General features: G+C 37.3%; 1 protein-coding gene across 2 annotated transcripts in view; it reads right to left on the reverse strand.

Moving 5' to 3' along the window:
* The window catches only part of TENM2 (teneurin transmembrane protein 2), a 1,159,540-nt gene that overhangs the window by 1,058,616 nt on the left and 82,640 nt on the right, over nucleotides 1–18,284 (reverse strand). For both annotated transcript variants that reach the window (XM_046666360.1, XM_046666359.1), the window contains exon 2: nucleotides 12,728–12,841. The gene's annotated coding sequence lies outside the window, so the exon portion shown is untranslated. The remainder of the gene's footprint in view (nucleotides 1–12,727; nucleotides 12,842–18,284) is intronic.

Here is an 18,284-nt window from a genome sequence, read left to right on the forward strand (position 1 = left end):
TTGCCTTAGGTTCTGCATCTTTAAAATGAGAATAATCATAGGATCTACCTCATAGATTTTTTAAGGTATTAAATGAAATAACGTATGCAAAGCACTTTGAACGTTGCCTAGGAATAGTAAGCATTCAATAATGTTTGTTGAGGAAAGACCAGTGTGAGTATAATGCTCTTTAGCAGAATGTTGATAATAATAAAATAACTCTCTAATTATGTATAAGTATTTTAACAATAGAAGGGTGCTCCCTCAGGCTACCTAAAACTCATTATCTTGATTGAGTATCTGATCCCAAACACAGGCTCCAAATTTCACACTAAGCACTACATTTCTAATAACAACTAGAAACTCTATCCAGATTTTTGATTCATCTGTTTCAGCATCTTTGCTTTGAAAACTCCTCCTCTTTCATTTTGAGCTTGGTCTAGGAAAGAATAAAATCACCATGATGACAACTGCTCCCTCTTTGAAGCACAAATTTATGTTGAGCTTTTCTTGAATGCTGCCATGTCTTGCCTTTAAATTGTCTCTTGGACTCATTCCAAGGTCAAGGGAATTTCTTTATCACTTAGGGTCACCTTCAAGAATACAAAAGAGCAATCTGGGGTTCACGATCTAGAATTGACAAATCTGATAGTGAACAATTCTATCATACTTGAGTCACACAAATTATTTACTAGGGCCCTTACGTTAAAGAATTGGCAGATGATGTTGTAACTAAGAGCCTCATATAATAAAAATATATGTAGAATACTTGTTACTCCCTAGAGATCTGATGAAGACATTCATTGAGTGAGTATCACTTATTCAGGAAGTTGCCATACATAATATACAATATCAACTTGCACTCTGATACTGACACAACAGATCAAATAAATTTGGCTGTTTCTCTTTTATATTAAACATAAGGCTACCTTGAATTATACTGTGAAATAATTGCTATTTCAATGCTGGGGCCAGCTTAGGAGGTAGAAGCTGAAGAAAAATTCAGTTAATTGTGGTTGATTAACAGAAGTTTTAGGGAGTACAGAAGATATGAGTCTGGAGTGTCCCATGGAGTGCTGTGGCAATCAAACGAGACAACATATGCCTCGTCCTTACCAGAGCTGGCCCGTGATACTCTGTGGTCTCCATATGTCAGCTATAATTAAGTTCCAGAATTTATTATTGTTGTTATTGTTATTGAATTTCAACATTTGGTCTAAAATATATCTACATTTTGGTAAATTCTCAATCTGTTTTGTATATATAAAGAACTAAAATGCTCTCTGAAGCAATCCCACAATACAGAGCTCAGGGGTAGTTAGAGGCAAAATCCTGGATATCATATAGCTACACCTTCAAAATATTATTCAGTATAGGCAGAGGGGTTTTGTTTGACAAAGTAGTCGGAACTTACCACTCTGCAATGAATTTGGGAAAGTGTGATGTGGCATCTCTTATTACAAAATGTCTATAACCTTCCTCTCCCCCCCGAAAAGTCACTACATTTCTTATACTTGAATTAGGATGCACGCCAAGAGCAGAATTATCCTATTTCACACGTCCTCATGTAAATTGATGACCTTCAGCATGCGATTTATGTAAAGAGGAAGCTCTAGAGGGATAGACTAGAGCCTTCGGGTAACTTTTCTGAAAGAATTTCCCTTGACAACCTTGACTGGGAACACACACACACAGTCTATTATTTGTCTCATGAATCATCCTGCTTCATGTCCTGTTAAAATAGCAATGCCACTATGAGGGAGCATAATCTTTTTGCTCTCCATTGCCCTGCTGACACGCTTTTCCACCCTACTGCTGGCAATCCACGAAGACTCCTGACAATTAAAACTGATTTGGTCCTTTAAGGAAACAGTGGTCGATAAGATTTCCTCTCCTGAAGCCCCGACAGTCCTTCCAGGAATTACATCTACATGTGTTTTGGGCCTCTCCAATCAATGTACTATTTCAATTTGTGCTACTGATGTTTCATCTGACAGCAGTGGGTCTCCAAAACACTTCTACAGTGACACTGCCGACCTCATTGAAAGTCACACTTCTACTACGTCTTGAATTAAGTCGATCCCATCAAAGTTCTTAGATGTAATTGCACAAACATAAAATGAACTCAGTGGAGGATCCTCAGTGGACAGAATTCACTCATTCATTCAGAAAATATTTATTGAGAACCTATTATGCCCAAGCAGTTGGTTAGGCCCTGGGGATTTAGTAATAAGGAAGGCAGATATGGTGGCTGCCCTCCAGGAGCTTAGATTCAGAAGGTGGAAACCCTGAATAAAATTGGCTGTTCCAAAAAGATTTGTTGAATTTAAATCACAAAAGACATGACCACTGAAAACCCTTACCTGAATGCTGTGGCTTAGAGAAGAGGCTCCTCAATGGTCATTTAGAGACCAGTGCTGACTCAGGGACCCACATTTTCACCATCCATGGTGACATGAGAAAAATGAGAGCTTTATCAACTTTATATTCCATGAATTCTCTACATAATCCCTCGGTTATAGTCACAGTGGTTCCTCCATGGAGCTTGCTCACTCCATTTTTTTGCCAGCTTCCTATAGCGCAATATTTCCCAACTGAATTTCCAGCATTACCCTCCCAACGGCCAATATCTCAAACCATCACACATTTCTTAAAATTTTTATTTATCTGGATGAATTTTTGTTTCTTAAACAAACTGTTTTAAAAGCAATTATAAAAGACTTAAATATAGAAAAGAGTATTTTTCCTATGAATAGAAAGTAGCTGTAAAACAAATTTAATTTTTAAATACTCCTAATTCAAACTAGATACTGTTGGTCAATGAAAGTCCAAGCTTAGTATCTTTTTCTAAAACAGAGAAATTAGAAAATTTAAGAGAGTTGTTAAAGTCATAGTAGGTGCAAACTGAGATGCTCTTCTTGAAATAATGGTTGTATCAGAGAAATCTGAAATGGGAATAACTTCCTCACTGTTCCGTTTCACTGTTTCACTGCCCTGTTAATCACTTAAATGTCCTCTCGTCCTACTGGTGATATTCATTTTGCTTTTTTGGTAACAATGCTACAATAATAATAATGATACTGTTGCTACTGCTGATGATAAGAGTAATAATAATAAAAAATAGCAAAAATAATAATAGAGTGCTTACTATATGCTTGGCCGTGTTTTAAGGACTTTTGACACACAACTAATCAACTCTTCCTAACAGCCTTTGAGGAAAGCATTTTTCCACATGGGAACCTGCAGCTCTAAAAAGTTTAGTAACACGTGCAAGCTCATGGAGCTATCAAGTTTAGGAGCAGTCACTGATCAAACGCGGCTCTAAGTCAAACAGACCTTGTTCCCAGCTTCACCATTTACTTTGCAACCCTAGGCAAGCAGCTTTAGCATCATTTTGCAGAAGAAACTGAAATTTTGAGAGGTGACAATTACATAACATTATATGCCTGGCATAAGGACTTAATAAGTTGGAGGAGGCGGGGGAATGAGGCAGAGGGAGCGGAGGAGGGTGAGGGGAGGAGGAAGGGGAGGAGGAGGAAGAGAGTGATATTTGAATCCTTCTGCTGTCATTTATTAGCTATTTAACCTTGAGATGGTTGTTTAGCATCTCTGAGGCTCACTTTCTTCGTCTGGAAAATGAGATGATATCAGTTCCTGGATAACATTGTGGTAAATGTTTTGAAGTGGTTGCAGGGAAAGTCTAGCACAGTCGTTGGTATGTAATAGGCCCTCAATAAGCAGTCCTTGTTACTATTCTGCAGTGTGCTTGTCAAATCCCCAGCCATTATTCACGGCTCATTCTGCGCCATCCATTCTCTGATGCTTTCCCTTATGCGTTCTGCCCACAATAACTACGATAACTCTTTCCTTTGAATTTCATCTGGCTTATTTCATTTTTTTAAAGAACCAACTTGTTCTTCCAATGTAAGCGAAACTTTTAGAAAGCAAGAAAGACTTACAAACTTCTTTTTAACACACATTATTTAACACACTATACTTTCCTAAAAGGCACACAAAGAACATTTAGCGAATTATTTTTTTAAATTAATAATTATATAAAATGAGAAAGGTTATGTCAGCAGAACCTAAGAAGGTGAATTCTGACTTAAGTAATAGTGGAAAAAAACCATAATGTCCCTGTTTTCTGAGGATATTTTTTCCTCTTCATCTTGGCTGTCCATAATACTTGACGTGAACAGCACCATCTTCTGCTAAGGACATTAAATCTTCATAAAAAATAACATATTTACATTTTTGGTAAGAGTGAGATGGCTTAACATCCAAGACAAATCTCTCAATTTGGCCAAAAGAGTATCATATTCTAATATCAATCAGTTGTCTTCTCCCTTATTTATTTTCTAATTGTAAAGGTAACATAAAATTATGATAGAAAGTTAGAAAAATACATAAGAAATAAATAAGAAAATACAAATGATCCATTATCTCTCTTCCCAGAAATAAGCGCTATTAATATTTCCTGGTATGTCCCTCTCACCTTTTTCTTAGTGTTCTTTGGTACATTTAAAAAATAAATATACCCCGATCAGGCTATACATGCTTCTTTAAAAACAGTATTTCCATATTCTTATATGTTCTTCAAGAAGACAGTTTTTTCAGGGTTACATGGTGCTTCATTTTGATGTCATTATTTAGTAAATTCTTATTGGTAGACATTTAGGTTGTTTTCAAATTGCCCTTATCTTAAATGATTCATTGGGCAGCATTCTTCCAGATGTATCTCTCTGTCCAATGGTGATTCTTAGCATAAAATGTTAAACAATGTGTAATACCAGCTTCAAAAGTTATAAGCCTTTTAAGATCCTCGGCCCTACTCACTCCCAAAGTCAGTGATTGGGGGCCCCCCACGCCACAAGCTTACCAATGCCAAGGACAATAATATTTTTAATCTTTGATAATTTGCCTAGAAGTCCAATGCTGGCATCTTATACTTTATGGATTTTTAAAAAATAGGTTGTTTAAGCATCCACAGAGAGGACCAGTACTCTAGACACTCTATTTTCTGCTCAACTTATAGAAATGATTTCCAAATGAAAGACACTGCGTTTATGGAAGATGACCAGTGTTAAAATAATTAAATAAGGAGCCCATTAGACTGATGTGGCTCTAATGCCATGGTGGCCTCCCTAAGCAAACCAAAATCTAAGCCTGGAAATGCCTCAAGGTAACAAAATCAAAACACCGAGGACACCACTCACAAACAGCCAACTAGGCTTTCAGCTGCAGCCAATCAGTAATTTCCTGACTTCGCTGCTGCCTTTTCTGCATGAAAGTCTCTCACCAGCTCCTGTGGGTAGAGCCCTTCTAAACACTTCCGGTTTGGCGCTGCCCCCTTTGAAATGATTTTTACTCAAATGGACTCTTCAAATTTTTAATATGCCTCAGTTTATCTTTTAACAGTTCTGATGTCAGAAGACGGAACCAAAGCAGACCCCCAACAGCCCCCAGGAGCACCGAGCATCCAGGCGTGGTTACCCGTTGAGCACCGCCCCCCCGGGCCCCCCCCCCACCCCCCCCCCCACCCCCACCCCCACCCCCGCTCGCTGCTTCTCGCTGCCTCTGGAGGTCGTGGGTGAGTCCCCCTCAGATCCTAGCTCCACAGCTTTTATGTTGTGAGCTTTCAGACTTTATTTGAGCACTGCTTTTTCAGGACTGAGTCTGGAAACTGACTGGAGTCGGACTGGGTCCAACTTTAAAAGCAGACTGGGTCCAGAGTTGAACTGGGTCTGACTTAGAAACTGGACAGGATCCAGGGTTGGACTGCGTCCATTGTGAGGCCTCAGGTGAATAAAATTTTAAGGCCAAACAAACTGGTTAACCTTACCAAAGATAATCTTGAATTACAGTGGCCACACTGAAGAACTGTTAACCGTCTTTCACAAGTTTGTCCATTTATGAGGTGCCCTACAGAAACAGGGGTCTCAGCCAGGCACTCTCCGTAAAAGGTAAAAGGAAAATTATTTTTCCTCCTCTGCAATTTCTGCTGACCAGGATGAGACCTGCTGGGACACCCCACTCACTCCAGAGCCTGCAGATGGCATCCTGGGGAAACTGACCAAAGCTGGCCAAGGGTAAGAATTCTTCCCCAAATCTGCTCTCCCGGAGCTCTATCTGTGGTGCCTGGTCGAGAGAGGAAGGGAAGATTTCACATTGTCCCTTCCTTTCCAAGTTCAGATTGGCAGGAAAAAACATTGATTATCCATCCTTTCTTTCCTAGGGATAGCCATTGCCTCTTATTTGTTCATTTTGTGACCTAAGAACTTGGCTTGGTAACTGTCAGTTTGGGGGCCCTCAAACATATGGCCAGACAGCAATGTGGGTTGCCCTCCATTTGTGGCTAGGGTCCTACCAACTGTTGCCAGCTCTCAGGGGAATTGTCCAAGTCTTTCTTTGGTTATCGTTGTGGCTCTGGATCTTGGGAGGGAAGTATCTTTTGCAACCTCTTTGGGGATCCCTCTTTTGTTCATGGGGTTGTTCATTACTGCTAAGAATATTTATGTTTGTCCTAGTTAAAACCAGACAAGATATTCGAAGGATCTTTTTCTGTTTTATAAGAAGCTCTATGGTCAGAAGTTGGCCAAATTGGAAATTGGTTTTCAGAGTCTGATAGGAACTTTTTGAAGGCCTTCTCCCCACAGCTAAAATGAAACTATGTACCCAGAGGGAAAGAAAAGCTTTCTGAAGCCATTGTGGAAGGATTTACTTAAAACATTCCAAAGAAACACAGCTTTAAATGCAGAACATAGGGATCTTTTGATTTTCATCTTAGTTGAAGATCTTTCCCTTGATATGAGCAAGCAAATGGAGGATAAAGTAGTTAGATGACTGAATGATATTCAGAAGTTGAAGTTGCAACTCAGTTCTTTGAGGAATTAAAAACAACTGTTCCTGTCTTACAAATCAAGTCTTTACAAGAACAGAACTGTGGCTCTACAAACAATTTGAAGCCCACCTATCCTTTTTACCAATTCAAAAACCTCAGGAAAGATAACTAAAGAGAATGGTTAGCTGTTTAACATCTCATGAAATTTTCATGAGTAATCTGAACGTAATTGTTAAGAACAAGTAAATTAAATAGGAGTAAGTAAGATGAAAGTTTATAAATGACCTTTCCAACAATGATTGTGCTTTATGGTAGGTCTACTTAAAAATAGTTTCCAGGGGCTGGCCTCATGGCCTAGTGGTTAAGTTCGGTAGACTCCACTTCAGTGGGCTGGGTTCGGTTCCCAGGCGTGGACCCACACCATTCACCAGTGGTCATGCTGAGGTGGCAAGCCACATACAAAATAGGAAGATTGGTATGGATGTTAGCTCAGGGCAAATCTTCCTCAACAACAACAAAATGATAGTTCCCAAAATCTTTTGGGGAACTTGAAACCTTAAAGTTATACTGAGCTAAACTAAATGATGGATATTCTTTGAACATCTAGATCATTTCCAAATAAGATAGAATACTGAAACATTAATTACTGAACATATAGGTTTTTCCAGTTTTGGCTTCCTTTTATAGAGGAACTAAAGATATTTGTAACCCCAAAATCAAGACTCCTGGCACTTTCATAGTCACACAGAGCAGTGAAAAATTTGAGTCATCCCATGCACATGTTCCCAGCTAAGATGAAACAAGGCCACATTCCACCTTCTTATTTAAGCGCTCATTTTATAAATGTGTCCTCCTCATTGTATATTTAGTGTCATACTTTTTACATTTTTGCAGGTGATTTTGCTGCTTAAAAATGACCTCCAAGCATTCTAGTGAAGTGCTCTCCAGGAACCTAAGTGCAGAAAGTCTGTGATGTGCCTTATGGACAAAGCATGTGTGTTAGATAAGCTTTGCTCAGGCATGAGTTACAGCGCTGTTGGCTGTGAGTTCAATGTTAACAAATCAACAAGATACATTAAATAAGATGTTTTTAAACAGAAACACAAGTAAAACAAGGTTATGCATTGATCTGTTGCTTTGTTGATGAAACTGTTGTGACCTGAGGCTTACACTTACCTAATCCTGTAATTGCCCTAGGATCAATGGTTCAGTATCTGCTAATTCAGTGTTCCCAGTGCCTTTATAGAACATGACTATGCAAATAAGGAGAATCAACTGTATTTATCTATTCTCCCTATGTTCTTGATATTTAATTCTTTGTATAACTGTGATCCTATATTCTTACATTCTTTACTAACATGGGTACTCTTGCAACCCATTTTCTGTGGACCTGGGTATGGTATGCATGCACACAACACACACAATACACACACAAATATCCATTCAAAGACCTTAACTAAAATCTTTCAACTCACTTATAATTTATATTATGTATGATGATTATTAATTTATATTAAATTGACCCTTTAACAGTATATTTTTATCTTTTAATTTTTCAGTCCAATTGACTCATCATAATCATTTATTTTCCTTGTATTTCCTCAACACCTTGTTAAAATGCCTGATGTGCCAAAATTCTGTACTGTTTCTTCATCATGGTTTGCGTAGTTCTAATGATACAACAAACATCTATAGACTACTTTTCTTCTTTTTGTAACTGCTTTATAGTAGTAAACCAAGCCATTCAAAGATATTCCCTCTCGATCTTCCAAATGAGCCACCTAAAATTTAAATAGCATTTTATAATTACTTTTCTTAGTTCATGTTACAAATATCTCATTGATTTATATACTCAGGCGCTTGAAAACAAAAACCTACTTCCAAACATAGATAAGCACAATATTCCCACTTTAGCAAAAGTGACAACAATGGGAGTTTAAGCAAAGCAATCTATAATTTAAAAATTTCTGTAACTAATTTACTGGATCTTAGCTTATCAGAGCATATTCTTCATAATAGAACTTATGACTTTCTCTACAATAACCCCGTATTTTTCCGTATCCAAAAAATTTCAATCAGTGGATCAGTTTCTAGAATAACAGACTGGACTAAAAAATACACTTCTTCTCCTTCCTTAGCTGTACAAACTTGAGCAAGATATTTAACCTCGTGGAACCTCAGTTTTCAGGATTAAAGAGGACTTTGTTTTTATGGTTAAATAAATTATGTTGAAGATAAAAAAAATTTAAATGTGGTATATGGTATATATTTATTAAATGTTCCTTTCTACTTTTCATCCCTTCACAATTATTATATTAAAACATCATATGCATCATATATTTATTCTAGTTACATAGTTCCATTTTATTCTTTAAATTTTCAAGAAAAGATTTTGTAAAATACATAATATTTCTTGACTTTATGTGGGGGAATGTGAAATATTTAAAGAAGACCTGTTGTAACTCTCACAATGTGAAGAGGCAACTCAGGCATGTAGTGTAGAAAAAAAACCCTCAAAATGCACTCATCTTAAAGGTTAGCTGTTGAGTATTAAGGGGTGTTTCTATGCTGGCAAAAAAGGCAAAGGAAAAAAGGGCTCAGTGTAATACTTTCAACACGGTGCTAATGATTCCAGTTCTTACATAGAAGTGGATTTTAAACCAGAGAAAAAATGCGTTAATCTTATTTTTTTAAAGAGCCTTGGTCACTTACATATTCAGCACATACTGATTACTACGAACTCTTTTAAATGGTAAGGAAAGTGAAAAACGTCATCTTGTATTCTACTGATAGGAAATTAAATCCACATGTCACCCACTGCGGGATGTGTTGCTGAGAACACAGCCTTCCTGTAGGTCTGCTGATTTTCCAAAATTTCTACCTAAAGTAGGATTTCATTTTATTAATATCAGAAATCAAAAAACATTGGTTCGATTTATCCCTTACCAAAGGCAACCTTTAAAAGTATCACATTTTTTTCTATGATTTTTAAGTTTCTTTCTCTTTTAACCTCATTTGTTAAATCATGAAAAATAGCCAAAAAGCATATTTTGAATGATGACAAAATCACATCTTGCATTTCATCCTAGTCTGATTGAAAGCAGATGTGACTGCCCGAGAATCTGCAATTGAATCTAGTGTTTTCTATGAATCCAACATGGAGTAAAAACCATTTTATACACTACTTCCACTTAAGCAAAAGAAGTCACATGGAAATGTTTAAGGTAGATCTCTGGCCAGAAAAGCTGTATACTTTAGGATACTGCCTCTTATGAGCAATGAGAGTAGCATTTAAATCTTCAGGCATAAGCCTAAGTGAAAAGGAAAAAGCCAGAGGTGGTCTGGGAAGAAACTAAAAACCTGGGCAAACACTGGCTTATGTTTATAAAGCCTCCTACTGCCTGGTAAAGCCACTGTCATTTATTCTATTAGGGCTGAAAATGACACTCTAAATGAACAGCAGAGGGCCTTGCAGAGTCCTTTTCAAAGTAGGTAGGTATTTCTTGAAAACAGGTTCAGTAGAATGTAAAATATAATGCCAGACAGTTAGCACGAAGAACTTCTTCTGAAAGTTGATAGCAGTTTTTGCAAGCCAAGGCCTGCCTCACTGACTGGCTTGTTATTTAGCCAAAATTGAAAACATTTTTAGTTCTAATACTAAATTACCAAAGTACTGCCCTAACTAAACGATGGGTAAACATAATGAGACCATTGAAAAAACTTAGTGAATTTTCAGGCCAGCATGGTAGGCAGATCACTGAGATTTATCATCAAGCAAGTTTGCAAGACCGTATAGCCTTTTCTCTCTCTTCTCACATGGACATGTTATTCCTCATTATCCTCCGACTGTTTCCATGCCCACCATGTAACAAGACCCATTTATACCAGAAACTGAGTCCAAAGATTAGGATCATGAGCAAGAAAGAGGATAAAGAGGAGATGACTGTTGGATCTAACAAGGTCAGGAAAATCCTCTAGGAATCCAAAATAAAGTCCTCATTCTCCATGGCAGGCTCCATTCTTCCAGGTTCTGCCCCACCAAACTCACGTCCTCTAACTCTGTAGTGTTCTCAACTGTTACTTGCTCTAGGAGAGGACAGATGGGCTGGCATAGGCTACGCCAGAGTCTTACGTCTGTTTCACCATACGCCCTCTTATTTCTTCCAAAACTGACAACTCTACATTTATAATGGATTTCCTAAGCACTTGGTGATATTTCCTTGAGAACAGAAGCAATGGTGGACCCAAGCTTCCAAGACATGAAGTGGTACCAGGGGATGTTTCTTGGAGAGGGTGGCACCTGATTTGTGTGCCAGCAACCTTGAAGTCAGAGACGTGTTCTAACAAAGTCAAACTCTCCTTGCACAGCCCAGTTTGGATCTGACCTCCAAGAAACTAGGAACAACAGTCCTTCAGAGAAAACTAAAGCGTGCTGAGCATTATTAAATGGAATGCCTTTCTCAGACTCAAAGCACAATAAAATCCCTAAAGAAGCCCTCCTACTCTAATAAAAGGTTCTCTCTGCTTAGACCACACACCCAAGAAAACACATGGGGACGGCAAGAACAACATGGAAAACTAGCCATAGTAGTCAGGTAGATTTCATACAAGTTGCTCGTACTTCAGTTTCTTCACCAGCAAAATGGGGCTAGAACTGCTGATAACGTTCATTTACCCCATGTGTCCAAGTACCAGGATAGGTACCTTATTGCATCATCTACTTTGTCACTACAGCCTCATGAGATTCCCATTCAGTCATTATACTATTTGATCCATAAGTCCTTTCTAAGCTGACTATTCCAACCAGCCTGTCTGATTATTGTGTTACGCACACCTCCTTCATGAGGGTATCATCATCACTCCGGCCCTTAAACCCATTCCCACTTCCTCAGCCACCTAAACACTACTCTTTACTCGTGCCTCATTTTCACAGAAAAACTTCTGCTAGGAATAAAAATCAAAGAAAGAAGAGAAAAAGGATTTAATCCAGGTATCTTTTCCATTTATCTGTCTACTGTATCTCCTTTCATATCTTATCCTTAGCTATGTAGTCTCTACATACCCTCAGATTACTAAAATTATTTTATAACGGATGTTTTAGCTAAGTCAGATGCCCCATCTGCAAATCAGAGTTACATAACACATTAATTGTCCCCATAGAACTCTGTAAGCATCCCACCCAAAAGGGAGCCACCTTGGTAGGATTTGACCTGGAAAAAAATAAAAGCAAGATCTAAAAAGCAAAAGACTAGAGAAAAATGGATATAGGAGGTCCGGGAAAGAGCCTTAGGAAGACAGTTGATATATGGTGCTAGATGCTGTGGAAATATATTGAGGATGCTAGTTCAGAGGCAATAAAAGCAGAAAGGATTTTACTGGGAACATAAGAAAGGCTTGCTGGCTTCCTTTTTGCTTGCTGCCTGCATAGATTAACAACATTAAACAGATCAAAGGGGCCAAGTTTTTCTATCCAAAAGGTCTTTACACACTAAAATGTGATGCTACATGGTCCAGCTAATCACAACCATCACCTTTTATTTCCTTGTGTACATGGAAAATAAGAAAAGTGTGGTGGTCAAATTGTTTGTCAAGACCAGGGGAAGAGGAGGGGGCACTGGAGGGGGAGACATCCAGGTAGAGAAGATGCGGGCGGATGCATGACTGAAAAATTGTCAAGTCATTCAATTGGGTTGGAAGGAGGAGAGACAATAGCAAATTTCAGAGAGAGAAAATGACAGTACAAATTACTTTTGTCCATAAGAAAAAAAGGAAAAAAAAAAAGCCAGCTTTCCAGCACAGAGCTGGAAAAGCCCTATTTTGTGCTCCGTTTGAAAGCACTTTGGTCAACAATGCAAATACAATTCGAGGCAGAGCAAAACACAAAATTGTAGCTATGATTCCACTCACCAAAAGGGTGGATCTTCGATGTACAATTCAGCTAGCTTTACAGGAGTGCTCCACAGCAAAGCCAAGTGACAAAGCAAGCCCCAGATTGCTTAGGCAATAAAGAGCTGGATGTGACTGTGAAAAAGAAAAAGAAAATAGATAAGATTCAAATGAGCACATAAAACAAAAAAAAGAATAGAAATGCAAATGAAAACCATACATCTTCAAAATATACGAAAGTTAGAATTAGGAGCTAAATGAGCTAAATTGCATACCTTACCCTTTAAAATATCTTTCAACAGAGGAGTATAAAATATGGTATAAAACATATTAAATAGTTCAGTCACTTTAACTATGGCACACAATTACCATTAAGATACAAAATTACCACAATAGTATACCCATTTGTTATCCTTCAAATGTGATGTTTTTTATGATACAAACACTGAAATGTACAGCATTAGAATGGAAAAATAGTTTAAATGCATCTTTCTAGCAATATACAGATTTGAAGTTTGCTCTTCACATTTACCAATGATTTATTTCATCTTAAAATTTGCGCATTATTTTGTGAACTTTTAAATTCAAACACTTGTTTGTACCACTGTCAATAGGATACGGGCATAGATTATATATCAGGAATTCCCGTTGACTCTGACACAGCTTGCTTGGGGCAAATAACCTGTTTCCATCATTAAAAATGGGAATGTAATAGCACCTGTTTCATAGAAATGTGGTGAAAATTAAACATAAAAATCCGTCAGAAGCACTTAGTACAGTGCCTGGCACATAGTACCCCTTCAATATATGTCAGCTGCCACTGTTGTCATTGCAGTGACCGCCGCTCCAATGCCACATGTCTGGAATGTCATTAACAGAGATTTGGGGTTCATCTCCCAGTGATTAACTCTTTTGAGAAATGCAAACATCCCTCCTCCCCCGAAAAGTCAACATATTAAATGAATCCACACTAAGACATTTGCTGTTCCTGAGGTTCCCTTCTCCCCTGGCCAGGAGAACTAGGGGAGTGAGGGAGGCAGAGAGTAGTGTCCTAAGTTCACAAAGGGATTGGTGTTAGTGCAAAAAGAAAAAGAGAGCGTAACAATGAAGGAATGGCAACAATTGAATACAAGTGGCTCTAATTTCCCAGTTTTGCTCAAGTCATTCTCATCTTGGATGCTAACTGTATATTTCCTCATGTAAAAAGAAGAAGCCCCTCCTCAGTCAGCATTTCCCAGGCAAGGGTAAGATCCTCCGGTGAGCTGGAGATGTGCTGGTTTGGCTGAGCCCATCTCCAGTTCCCATACACGGCCACAGCTGGATCCCACACTCCTAGTCGCCCTCTTCACAAGGGCAAACAGCATCTTCAGACTGAGAGCTCCATCTTCCCTGACCACTCTGAAAAGCCTTTCTGCCCTCCACAAAGACTCCTGGCAAGGTGAAATAAATACCGATTGGTAGCATCCTGATCTTCTAGGCAGTATGAGGGCTTGTCACAGTGCAGTGGAGAGTATAGAATTTAAATCACAGCAGATCTGAGTTTGAATTGTGTCTCTATCGCTAAACAAGCACAACCTCATACAACTTTCCTCAGACCCTCTGAGTTTCAGTCTTCTTATCTGTAAAATGGGGAGGGGAGAAGGGGCAGAACCCTTACCACATCACATTGAGAAATAACAAAAGAAAATGCTCCTGGCACACAGAAGCACAGGGCAAACATTAGTCACAACTTCTGCTCTCCTTGCTGTGCTACCTTGCTTATTAAGTATCTTGATAATCTGATTACAGGAGAACGATAGATGTAGAATGGGCTAATGAAGACTATATGTCTTTAAAGGACAAATCGGCAAGGCTAGACAGAATTGTAAGACCTTTTGCAAACTTGCTTTGTTTGTATTTTGTTTTATTTTTCAAGTTTTCAACTTGGCAGTCAGAGCCCAGCAAAGCAATAAGGTCCTTTGATTTCCTCCTTAGAAACTCTGCAGCCTTTATTGTCTTTATATCGCACAACTTTAGCATTTAATTATATCCTACCTTATAATAATTAGGTGTCCTCATAATCAAGTCTCTTTACTCTCTTGTGCTGTTCTGATCCTTTAATCTCTCTTGAATATTAGTTTTTAATGCTATTAAGAGCCACAATTTAACAATTTTATTACTAAATAAAATTGCAAGAATATTTTGAAGACAATTCACCAATGGGTTGACTCTAAAACTTACTTTTATAATTAGGAATAGCACAAAATCATAAAACTAAGCCTCAACAGTGGGAGCACTTGGGGCTTGCATTCCTTCCCACGGACTAGCTGTGCAGCCTCGGGCGAGTCACTGACCTTCCTGTTTGGGATCTGCCAATGAGCCCCGCTTGAGTCAGATGTTTATCTCAGCTAGATCACAAATTTATTTTAAAGACAAGTTAAGAATTCTCTACAAGAACAAGACCATAATAAGACAGCTGTGAATTGTAGGCAACAGAAATGGTACTTGCTTTGTTCTTTTCTATCATGTTAATTATGAATTTAAAGGCCTGCTGTTTGAATGTAAAACAAAACAAGCATGGTACCCATAGTATACTCAATACAGGGTCATGATTAATTCACTAGGCTCCAGAGCTAAAGTGCTTGGGCTTGACATGTGACAAAAATGCTTAATAGCCGTATGATCTAAGACAAGTTATCATCCTCTATGTCCCTCAGATTCTTCCTGGGTAAATAGGGATGATAATATCTAACTCATAGGGTTTTTGTAAAGATTATGTGGATGATTCACTTAACACAATGACTGGTACATAGTAAATGTTAGCTGTTATTATTGTTTATTTTAATTAGTGAAATACAATCACATAAAAATCCAGTAATTTCTGAAGTATTAACCTCACCTCACATTTCATTATATGCATTATGAATATTTGTCAAGTGAATAAATGGAACTGATTTTTTGACTAGCGTACTTCGCTCATCAAATATTCCATAACAAACACTGTGCTCTTCAGGGCAATATATTTACCAAATTTGATTATTTATTAGGTTTTCATTTACCTTAAGGTATATCAGATAAAGCTTTTATATTGATTTAAATTAAATACCTTATTTAACAAAGTTATAATAAAACTAGACAAACCCAAAATTTATATTTTTTTCTGAATTATAAATTTCTCTTACATTTTACACCTGGGATTTTATACAACTACAATGAATTCTATATTTTCAAATTTATTTTTTGAATATTCTTTTATAGTATACTTGCAAAAAAACAAAAGAAAGCTAATGGCATAGTTAAATAAAACAAAGAAAGTAAAAGTCATTCAAAAGCACATCAGCCAGTGATAACCACCGCCTACATTTTGGTGAGCATCCTTCTAAACATCTCTCTATAAATAAATTCACCTAGAATAGACTAAACTGTGCATAAATAGGATAAAGCCACCTATCTATTTTTGTTTCATGCCCTTTTCTATAATAAAAGCATACTTTCCAGATTATTGATGGCAGTTAATCTGGGTTCACTTTTGTTTCAATCAAATTGTTTTAACTTTTCACTTAACGTTTATAGGAAATTTGAGAAATTTAAATATCCTGTTTAAAAGTCTTATAAAATGAGCAAAATAAATTAATTAAATATTATGGACATCTGGGAAATAATTTGGGCACGCCTCAGTTTGCATCTTTTGGAAGCACTTTTCCATTGTTAACCATATAAATTGGAAAAATTATGCAAATACCAGACTACATAGTTTACGCAAACGCTGCAAAATGAAGTAACATAGACAAACCTATAAAAAGCCAAACAACATGAATAAAACTTGCAAGATGTTGTTATCTTCATTCAAGCTACCAATTCCCTTAATGGAAATTAATTTTATAGGCTTAAAAGAAATATTAACAATTTTCCCTTTAGATATAAAGAGAATGATATTACAATGTGAAGAATGGGAGATTAGTAAGTGCAAATTAATTGACTTCTTTAGAATGAATAAAAATAAAGATTTCACAGACATAAAAATATGAGCATACGCGTTTCAGTCCATACAGCAGAAGAAAACGAAATGATGAGTTCAAATAAATGAATTTCAGAATACCCAAGACATTTGCATTCTACTATTCATATAACTGTTTAGGAATTTCAGCCTTATTCAAAAAAGGAATATTCTAAGTCCAAATAAAAGATCTCTCTATTCATTAATGAGGAAATTTGATAATGAGGCATTTGGACCTGTAATAAAATAATTTCATAATGCAGAAAATTATTAATTGATCTGGATATACTAAAACCAGTCAACAAGTATCATTCACTCGTTAATCTGACAAATATTCAAATGAGTGGTGATTGCATATCAGATACTACTTCATTCTCTAGGCCTACACTGTCCAAGAGAGATGCCACCAGCTACATATGGCCATTGGCTCCCGAGCACTTAAAGTGAGTAGTCTGCAATGATATGTGCTGTAAGTTTAAAACACACAACTGATTTCACAGATTTAGTAAAAAAATGTAAAATATCTCAATAATATTTTCATATTGTTACACACATACTGTTACAGAATAAGCTTTTAATGTGCCTATTATAAAATTCAAAATAACACGTGTTTTATATTTCTACTGGACAGCCTTTCCCTAGATGACGATAGTGGTTAACAAGGAACACCGGTCTCTGTATTCATGTTTGCATGCTTGTGGTCAGGCACCGACATTGTTTAAGGACCTGTGTCAGATGCTGAGGAAAGTGCATTAAAGTATAAGCTGCAAGCCAGCCTCTGAAATTTTGCCATCTAGTAACATGCATCAGAAAGACACTCAAAACTCACATATTAGCCATGCTATTAAGTACGAATAACCTAAAATATTGCACTGCTTTATGCAAAGAAATCTCTCTAATAAAGTTATGGTTGTTCAAAGCATCTCACTTCTTTTGCCATGAGGGGAGCATTAGGCCAGTCTGCTGTGTAGACCCCAGCACTCTGGTGGAGAAGTGCTCCCCAGGCTTCAGGGGAGGGAGGAAGAGCTCACATTATGTTTACTTTTAGTGGTATATTTGCACAGTGGAGCAAGAGATCGGCCTCATCACAAATGCTATTCGAAATTCATGATATCCTCAAGCTAGCTAAGTCGAATCTTAGAAGGAGGGAGCCGGGAGAAAAAATTTCAAAACATTCGGAGGTCCCTGAATCCTCTCTAAGGATCTGAAGGCTCACGGAGGTTGTGGCAAATAGATCACAGAACTGTCAGATAAATGTTAGAGATTCATTAGCAGAGCATAATCTTTGGTGGCTCTGACCAACATTGCAAAGAAATTATGTACAGCCGAATAGTAACAACAAGGTATGCTTAGAATAAATTAAAAATAGCGTAACACTATTTTTATATGTTTTATCCCCTCCAAAACCACTTCTTGCCAAAGAAGTCTCCTTTTCTCCCTATATGGAATCTCTGAGTTTTCATTCTTTAGGATAATATTTCAATTAATTTAAATCATCTTCTCTCTATATAGTGATTTCCACAGTAACTGTTAAATTCTGGCATAATTTTTCTCAGATTCCTTGGTTTCTATCATAAAGATGCACCAAACCAATCAAAACAC

This window comes from Equus quagga, chromosome 7, assembly GCF_021613505.1.
Source record: "Equus quagga isolate Etosha38 chromosome 7, UCLA_HA_Equagga_1.0, whole genome shotgun sequence".
Classification (NCBI taxonomy): Eukaryota; Metazoa; Chordata; class Mammalia; order Perissodactyla; family Equidae; genus Equus; species Equus quagga.